The following is a 10,104-nucleotide window of genomic DNA, read 5'->3' as shown; positions in this document are numbered from 1 at the left end:
GCCAAGTTTGTTTCCACTTTAGGACCCTTACACTCACAGTCCCCTGCCTGGGGACCTATTCCATATTCCCCAATATCTGTAAGGCTCAACCCTTACCTCATCAGTCAGGACTTCTGTAATGGTTAATTTTGCATACTAGCTAGATTAAGTGTCCAGTTGTTTGGTCAAACAAGCACTGGCCTGATAGGTACTGTGAAGGTACTTTTGTATATGGATTTGCATCTATGTCAGTTAATTGCATCTACAATAAACAAAGAAGATTACCATCTGCAAGGAGAGGAGTCTGCTCATCTGATCAGTTGAAAGTCTTAAAGCCAGAACAGAGGATTTCAGAAGAAAGAAAGAATTCTGGCCTTTACTTCAGCCAGGTAGCTTCTAGGGAATTCACCCTCACCTTCATTAAAGTTTCCAACTTGTGGCCTGCCCTACAAAATTGCGACTTGCAAATCCTCATGGTTACCTGAATTAATTCCTATAATAAATTTCTTCACATATATGAACTCCTACTAGATCTGTTTCTCTGGAGAACCCTAACTAGTATAACTTTCCTGGCCTTGCTCCCTCAAAGAGTAGCATACTATTCTCTTTCCCTTAACCATCTTTATTTTTCTTCATCACACATATCATTACTCAACATTATTATATATCCATTTTTTTTTATTATGTGTCTCTGAGTAGGGATTTTAATCTTGTTTCCCACTATATCCCTAGAATATAGAAAGTGTCTGGCATGTGATAGGCAAAATAAATACAATCATTATTTATTTGAATGAATATTACTGGTTATTTTGCCTAGGTGGGTGTGTATAATGGCATTAACTGTTTTCTTTTTGATTGTATAATATCATACATTCAAAATTTATGTAATGAATATGTACGATTTAAAGATGAATAATAAGTGACGCATACAACTAAGTGAACGAAACTTGAGGACAGTATTTTGAATGAAATGTCGGAACAAAAAGACAAATACCATCATGATTCACTCATTTGGACTAACTATAATGTACAGCTCAGAGAATTGAAATCGAGAGCATGGGTTATCAGGTTGAGGCCTATTGGAAAGGTTCTTAGATTGTAAGCTTTTATAGCAGTCACAGCTATTCCAGAGTTATAACTGTTATTTCTAAATTTCGAGATGCTGAATAGCATGCTAATTAAATAGCACACTATTTGTGTATAACCTGGCCACTTCCTGGAACTTCAGGTATTTATGTGACACCTGAGACTCAGAGTTAGAGCTCTGAAGCTGTGACTGTGACATTACCCCTACAGCAACAGTTAAAAAGTTGAAAAAGTAATCAGGTTTCAATTAGAAATATGAATGAAACTGACCTGGATAGGCTAAGATAAATCAAAATACAGAATAAAAGATGATTTGATCTATATAAATCTGTGTGAGACCAAAGGCAGAGATGTTTATTTGGTGCAAAATTTATATTTTTAGTAGTGTCTTATCTAATTTAACTTGTATGTTCACTATATTCAAACACCATAATTATATGGAATCTTGAATAGGATGTGAGATCTTGTTGGTTTGTACAGGTTAGTGTGATGCCACAATACATCCCAGCATAATTTGGGCAGAGAATAAAAGAGTATTTGCAAAGGCCCCTTGGGGGACTAGGGAGATAGGAGGAAATATTAAACTTCTCCACCTGGGGAATTTCTGATATTCTCACAAGCATTGGGGACAACCAATTTAATAAGCTGAGCCCTCATTCTTGGGGTTCACCCCTGTGAAACTTTTTCCTACAAAGAAGCTAAGTCTACTTATAATTATGCCTAAGAGTTACCCCCAGAGAACCTCTTTTTTTGCTCAGATGTGGCCTCTCTCTCTAAGCCAACTTGGCAGGTAAACGCACTGCCCTCCCTGTTACGTGGGACATGACTCCCAGGGGTGTAACTCTCCCTGGCAACATGGGCCATGCCTCCCAGGGATGAGCTAGAATTGAGAAATCCTTCTTGACCAAAAGGGGAAAGACAGAAATGAGACAAAATAAAGTTTCAGTGACTGAGATTTCAAACAGAGTCAAGAGGCTATCCTGGAGGTTATTCTTGTGCATTATATAGATATCCCTTTTTAGTTTATGGTGTATTGGAGTAGTTAGAGGAAAGTACCTGAAAACTGTTGAACTGTATTCCAGTAGCCTTGATTCTTGAAAATGATTGTACGACTATATAGCTTTTACAATGTGTGATTGTGAAACCTTGTGTCTGATGCTTCCTTTATCCAGCATATGGGCAGATGAATAAAAAATGACAAATAAATACATAATTATTTGTATTGGGAGGATAAGTAAGATTGCAATACTTGTGGTCAACGAGAGGGAGGGGTAAGGGGTATGGGATGCATATATTTTTCTTTTTTCTTTTTATTTCTTTTTTTGGAGTGATGCAAATGTCCTAAAAATGATCATAGTGATAAATACACAGCTATGTGATGATATTGTGAGTCACTGATTTTATACTTTGGATGGACTGTATGGTGTATGAAGATATCCAAACAAAATATTTTTCTAAAAAAGACAGATAATAAAATGATATCCATGTATGTATCACTCAGCTTTTCCAATTTTCACAACAAATTCAAGCCCCCTATGTTGCTATTGCATTCTCCTCTGCCTTTCCTGAAAGTATCCGTAATCCTGAGATTTGTGTTAATTATGCTTTTCCTTTTCGTTATAGCTCTATAATCCAAGTATGTGTCTTGAAATAATTTGCTTTGTCTTACATATTTTTGAGCTCAATATACATGGAACTATACTCTATTCATTGTTCTACAGTTTCCATATACAACCAAGTTTGTGTTTTTGAGATTTATCTGTGTTGAAGCCTACAGCCGTAGTTCATTTTCACTCCTAGAGTATTCTTTTTAAGACTATAATTCAGATTTTATCCATTCTTCTGTTTCTAGCCTCTTCCTCCTTGCCATCATGAACAATGGTACCTTAAACATGTTTACTACACTGTTCTGGTTCACATATACAAGACTTTATCCCAATACAGAAACAGGGGAATGGAATTGTTGCGTCCAAGGATTAAACTTTATAAGTAATGACCAAAAGTTTTCTGAAGTGATAGTGCGACTCACCCTCCCTCCAGCAGTATATAAGAGTTCAAATTGCTCTACATCCTCTCTGATAGATTTTTTTATTCTTTCCAGTTGGGTGGGTATAAAAAGGCATTCACTGCATATTTTTCAAATGTTTTACTTTCAAATAATGTCAAACACAGAAAGTTGTACAAATAATTCAAAGACAATACAGAGAACTCCAACATCCCCCATCCAGATACCCAGATTCACCAACTTTATCATTTTGCCACATGTTAAATCGTCTATTCTTCCCTCCCCCTTCTTCCCCCCATCTATTTCCTAAACATTTGAAAGTAGATTGCATACTTCACGCTACTTGAACACAATACTACCGTGTGCATTTCCTAAGAACAATGATACTCACTTATGTAACCACATAAGTGCAGTTACCAAGTTCAAGAAACCTAACATTGATATAAACCTTATCTATCTATCATCTATCTATCTATCTATCTATCTATCTATCTATCTATCTATCTATCCCTTTTTTTTTTTTTCAATTGTCCCAATAACGCCCCTTTGGGCATTTTCTCTGGGACCCTAGAAACATCATGCACCTTTACCCAGCATTCTGAGCTACAGATGCTGAGTTCACTCTGAGTGGATCTTGCTGTGCTCACTCTGATTGGATCTTCCCGGGGCCTGGGCTCAGCTCTGGACCAACCATGAGACCGGGAGAGTGCAGTATGCTGATTGGCTTAGCAGCACAGCAGGTAGGAACCCAGGGGTCCCCGAGCACAAAGCAGGCGCTTTTGGAATGCGAGTAGGGCTACTGGAAAGGCTCTTGGCTTCAGTCGCTCTGAGCCTGTTTTGTCTAGCTGTAGACATATAACATATAAGAAGTTTGGTGTCTGGCCTCCCAGCTCACAGCAAGTGGAAGACCACGTGAGGCACACAGAATGAAAAAAACAGACAGTTGCAGAGTAAACGCAAGATTCTGAAAATCATGGTAATGCTGCCGCAGGGTCAAAGAGGACAACCTGGCCGCTCATTGAAGTCTTCCCTGGATTACACGATTACACCATGAGGAGTCATGTTATGATTATACCCAGGGATAAAATGTTTTAAGTTGTATCCGATGGATGATGTTTAGGAAGTAAAAGGGGATGTTTAGTGGCTTTTGAAAAAAAAGTTTGTCAAAACCTGAAATATTACAACTGTGGCACCCAGAGAGATAGGCTTCAGATATCCCTAACGATGCTAGCTAAATAAGGGGCTGTTGGCTATAATTACGAAAATTACAGTGGAGGAAAAAGCCATTCTTTCCAAGATTTCAGGGAATTTCTACCTATGACAGAGCTATTATTAAAAGAAAATTATAACAATTTAGTGAGCAAAATGAATGTTTTTCATAAAAAGCAGTAAGTAGTCCTTTCTGATCTCAAAAGTTAAAAAAGGTCATGGTGTTTTTCACTTAGAATGAGAAGTATCTTGGGGCTAGGTACATATCCAATACTTACTGAGAACCTGAACTCTTTTTTAATGGAAAGGAAATGAGCTTTTTTTTTCCAGTCGACTGAGCTTTTATTTGTTTGTTTTAGCTAATTTTTTTTTCTTTTAGTTTGAATGAGCATTTCAAACAAGGAGGCTATGGGTAGCAAAACCTAGTTTTTTACATGGAAAAGCCGAGGTGCCAAGGGGTAAAATTACTTACTTTGGGGCGTAGAGACTCAGTTTTGCAGTAGAACTCCTAAACTGGCCCATCTTTAAATTATGTTGGGCTGTGGATTTTTTTAGCGGGGGTGGGGGGTACATGGTCCGGTAATCCAACCCAGGTCTCCCTCATGGAAGGCGAGCATTCTACCACTGAACCACGTGTGCACACATTGTAGGTTATTTTAAGGTACTAAAACCCAAAACTGACAGAAATTGAAACATGAGGCTGAGAAAGATACAGACAGGACCTTTCTGGCATGTGGATACCTATCGGGGATGTTGTTTAATTTTTAAGTTCAGCCTCACATCTCTCAGTTCATTGTTGTTTTTTGTTTGTTTGTTTGTTTGTTTTGTTTGCTTTTTGAAACCTTTATCTTTTCAATCAGGGCAGCCTTAAGAGTAGCAGAAACAGGCAAAGTGATATAATCTGAGGGGCACTCAGAAAAGCTCTTTACTCAAAACTGGGCAGCTGTGAAAAGAAGAATGTGAACGACCAGGGAATTGGAGTAGAAAGAGGAGAGAGAAATTAAAGACAGATTCAATGGGCTTGTTACTTTTATCTTAATCCAGCCTTATGTACAAATTACCTTTAATTTTCCATCCTTCTGAGTCTCTCTCTAAACAAGAACAGTCCCTTTAAGCAGCAGTCGTTTCAGAACATTCCTTCAGTCTGAAATCCTTGCCTCCCTCGGCCAGGTCTTGTCTCCACTCCCCTAACAAGCACACCTCAATCACTGCGCTTTAAAGGATCCCTGCTAAGATTCTCAACTCCTCTCCTAAATCAGTGTCTAATACATCTTATTGTAAGACAAGGGCTTTTGTGAGGCAAGATTTTCTAATTTGAAGACCCCAGGGAAACACTGGGACACTGGATTTAAGTTTGGAGGCCAACCTCTCAGGGAACTCTTAGGTTAGTTAGTTGGTTGGTTTTGTCAGAATTATATTTGGGTTGTATGCAGGGTTCGGGCTGATTTTAGTCCGGATTGGGCCTCTTTGGTGTTGGGGACACTATGATTTTCTGAGTAAGCCCCAGACCCAACTGAAGCACTCCTTCTCACTAGGAGCTGGCAGCCAGCGCAGCAGCCAGCTCTAAATTAAAGCATTTCAGAATGAAAGGGGAAATTGCGCCACTATGGAAATAAAAAGAAAAGTCCCTGTTTCCTCTCCCAGTGGAATCCTAGGGATTCTAGAAATCCAGAGCTGGCAGCCAAGGCCCAGATCTTGTATTTGAAGCCATCCCTCAGGCTCTACTTCAGGTTTCATCACCTGAGTTTCATGCCACTCCGAAAGAATGGCCTTTAGTCCAGGTTTGTCCTGAGTTTATTTACGGCTCTTTCCCAGCACATACTGCTGGTATTCATGTGATCACCTCACTTGGAGGCCACCATGGAGACAACGAAAGGTCTTTCCGCTCCCCCACCAAACACTGAGTCCAGTCATCGGTGCTGAGGAGGCCCCAAGCCCCTTTCCCCGCCCAAGACTGGCTCCCCTCCCCTCACTCCTGCCCTTTTTTCAGAACCCGGAAAGTACACGGTAAATTCTATATATCGTGACATCCACTCGGTGAGCACAGCAAGCCCGAGTGTCCCACATTGGGGGTATCCTCTCCACGGCTTTAACCCCCAAAGAGGGACCGCTTGGGGCCTAGACACGTGCCTTCACTTGGGGTCTCGCAAGATGGATTCTAGTCAGCCTGGAGCGTTCCACAGACACACCCTTCACGGACTCAGAGAAATTCCCCCACGCTCTGTTCCGCCTCCCACAAAAGGAGAGAGGGAAATTTCCATCTCTGGAAATCTTTACAAACAGGCCAGAGGCACTTCAAGTTGAGCTGCCCGTTGAAAGTCTTCTCAGGACCCCTTCGGGCCCCGTGGAATGGACTGGACGGCATTGCTTAACTCAACAGGGTGTTCTCGGCATTGACCCTGAACCACCTGTGTTCATCCTGGTCTCATTGGACGCTTCACCTTTCCCTCCTCTGTACCCCTCTAATGTGGCGATTTAGCTGTTGCGGGCATAGGGACCTCTGTTGTGTGGACAGTCACTTATGGGTTACGTGTCCTGCCCAAGTGTTAATACTCAGGCCCAAACCGAGGTCCTTGAGTTCCTGGGGGACTTTTAAAGGGGCGACATCACAGCAACTCTAAGTGTAGCCTCTCTCCAGAACCTTCCACTGGGTCCTTTCCTAAGGTTCCTTCCTCTGCCATCCAACTTGCTGAAAAACCTCTTCACTCAACCCCCCTACCCTTTCAACCACCACCTTATTGCTTTCTTGTCTTTTATCTCCAACTTTCTGCCTCTACTTCTTGACCCTCTTCAATCTGGTTTTCATCTCTCTCCTTCAAGTTCATTTTTAAAATGTCAAGTGCATTCCACATGCCAGTTGGTAAAGGGAATACAAGAAATGAATGCCCAGCCCCTCTTCAAAGAGCCTGTGGTCCGCTGGGAGGTCAAGGGTGGGCATCTAAGACAGAGATAAAAACAACCATGCCACCAGACGGGACATCTGAAGAAGTAGTTATAAAAAGAGAAAGAGGAAGAGGCAGAGGCAGAGGAGATGGCTGGAGACACTCAGGAAAACTTCATGGAGGAAGTGGTGCTTCTGTAAAGCTGCTGAGGGCAGCAAAATGTGTAACAGGCCAAGATGAGAGAAGCAGCAGCAGAGGCCCAGGAATTATTTGATACTCAGGACACAGCAAGGGCTACACATGTCCAAGCGTGAGGAGAGGCAGGGTTAAGCATGAAGAGATGATCTGGGAATCAGACAGGAATGGAGGCTTAGTGAAGTCGGAAGCCACTGAAGTTTTTGAGTAGAACCTAACTATGAGGAATATTTATCTGGCAGCGGTAAAACCTTATAAACTTGGGCCCTATTTCAATTTGTGCTTTATGCCAAGCCTCTTGGTGCTTTCCCACTAACGAAAAAAAAGATAATTCACTGGGCTTACATGGAGTGATTTACTTGAGAATCTTAATATGAGCATGGTCGAAAGTTTTCATTCTGGGCCTCGCCCCCCAAAAACGTATGAGAAACAGCCCTCTTTCCTTTACAAATGTGCCAAATAAACAACTGTTGGGGTGAGGGGTGATCATTTTCCGCTGCCCTCCTACCTCTCAGACATTCAGGAGCTGCTTTCCCAGGACTGAAGGAACCCTGGGCCTTGTCACCGCATGCTCTTACCACACGCTCACCTCCAGTTGACTTTGGAGAGAACTGGGTCATCACTTAACAATCTGGAAACTGCTGCCAATAAGGCTCCTTCCCCAGGGCTCTGTGCTGGCTGATCCTGGAAGGCAAGACCAGTGAAATGCAAGGCCTGCGAGATAGCAGACAACACCATCAGAAGACAGCGATCATTCTCCAGAAAGGGTGGCTGGCCCATGCGAGGGCTGAAATGTCATGCTGCCCTGGCACTCTCTGGCCCTCCTGTCTCAGTTACCAGATACTTTTTCATTTACTTAAAGACCTCAAGCCAATACCACCATCTAGGTTTTTCCTAGCTGGGCAAGCAGATAGAGACTATGTATTTTAAAAAATATATTTAAGTATCTTTTTTCCTTCTAATCCAGTCTTTATGACTTTATTCAATTCATTATCTGAAAAACTCTGTGTGTGTGTGTGTGTGTGTGTGTGTGTGTGTGTGTTGTTTTTTGCGTGTGTACACAGGCTGGGAATCTAACCTGGGTCTCCCATATGGCAGGTGAGCATTCTACCGCTGAACCACCCATGTACTCATGAAAACCTTAAAAAAATTTTTAATGTGGTGGCATATATATAACACAAAATTTCTCATTTTAACCATTTTTTAAGTGTACAGTTCAGTGTGTTAATTACATTCACAATGTTGGGCTAACGTTGCCACCATCCATTACCAAAACTTCTTCATCACCGCAAACCCTTTAAGCTATAACTCCCTATCGTCCCCTGTCCCTGGCTCCTGGTATCCTCTAACAATTTTCTGTCTGTATGGATTTTTCTATTCTAAATATTTCATAAAAGTGGAATTTCTTTTGTGTCTGACTTATTTCACTAAGCACAATGTCTTCACATTTCATCCATGTTGTTGCGTGTATCAGGACTTCATTCCTTTTAACAGCTGAATACTATTCCATTGTGTGGATATACCATGATCTTTTCATTGGCTGATGCACACCTGGGTTGTCTGAAAATTGTTTTGCTATAAACCATAGTGAATTATTCCTATCACTGCCTTGTTTTAATAAATACACTGTTTTCACAGCAATCCCATCTATAAAGTAGTTTGTGCCTGAATTTGAAAATGTGTCCCCCACACACACTTTCCTTCTGAAAGTTGGATGTATGGTGTCATCTCAATAATGAAGTAATGTCTGAAAAATGTTTTAAGACCTAGATATGAAAACTACTGTATGTAACAAATACATCTCATCTTAAGCAACAGAAATGTACTTTAAAAGTTGTGTGTAACCTGAAATTCTTACTGCATCTGAGGAACTCACTACTCAAAGGTACCTTTTCTGAATGCATTTATGAAATGAAAATTTATTTGGCCCTATTAGAAATGTTTGAAACATTTGTATTTTCTTACCATAAAAAAATGTTTAATGCAACATGAGTTAGAATGACTTATTCGTTATGTCACACTATTTGTTCAATTACATGACTCCATCTTAACAGCATATCACATTTACTCTGCAATAAGATCTTAGCTGTTTAAACTATTCAATTTATGAATTTAACCAGGTCTACTCTTTCGAGCTCACAAGCCCATCTTCCCAGGGATAAAAAATGGAGAAGGGAAAGTCAGTGAAAATTTAATGAGTTAATTTTGCTATTTTTAGTAAACTTAGGAAATGGACTAAAGACAACATTCAAACCCATTATAGAATTATATTTGCATATCCATTATCCCTGCTTTCCTCAAATAGTTGCTTGGAAATGTGCATATTTAAACACCACCTTGAGAGTAATTGCTCTCCTAGTACCATACATGTTTTACAGGAATGCCCCATCCATCTGTTCTGCCTGGGAGAATTGGAAAGTGAGGCCAGCTTGCTTGACCAGGGTTATCCTTTTTTTTTTTTTCACTTGGGCTGGCACCTGGAACCGAACCCGGGTCTCTGGCACAGCAGGTGAGAACTCTGCCTGCTGAGCCACCGGGGTCTGGCCCTGGGTTACCTTTCATCATCTGCTCTGACTTGCTTGATCTCAACTAACTTTTATGTCACTCCCATTCAATTCTCACTAAGGGCTTCAAAATGGAGCAGAAGGAAGATGTGCGAAATGATTCCATCTGAATAGCGTGGATCTTGGAGCATTATTTCTTTGTGGCCTCTGTGGTTTTGTTTGAATGTAGGGGATTAATTTGTCG

This window comes from Tamandua tetradactyla, chromosome 7 (genome assembly GCF_023851605.1).
Source record: "Tamandua tetradactyla isolate mTamTet1 chromosome 7, mTamTet1.pri, whole genome shotgun sequence".
NCBI classification, from domain to species: Eukaryota; Metazoa; Chordata; class Mammalia; order Pilosa; family Myrmecophagidae; genus Tamandua; species Tamandua tetradactyla.
Note: the sequence above shows the minus strand (reverse complement) of the source record.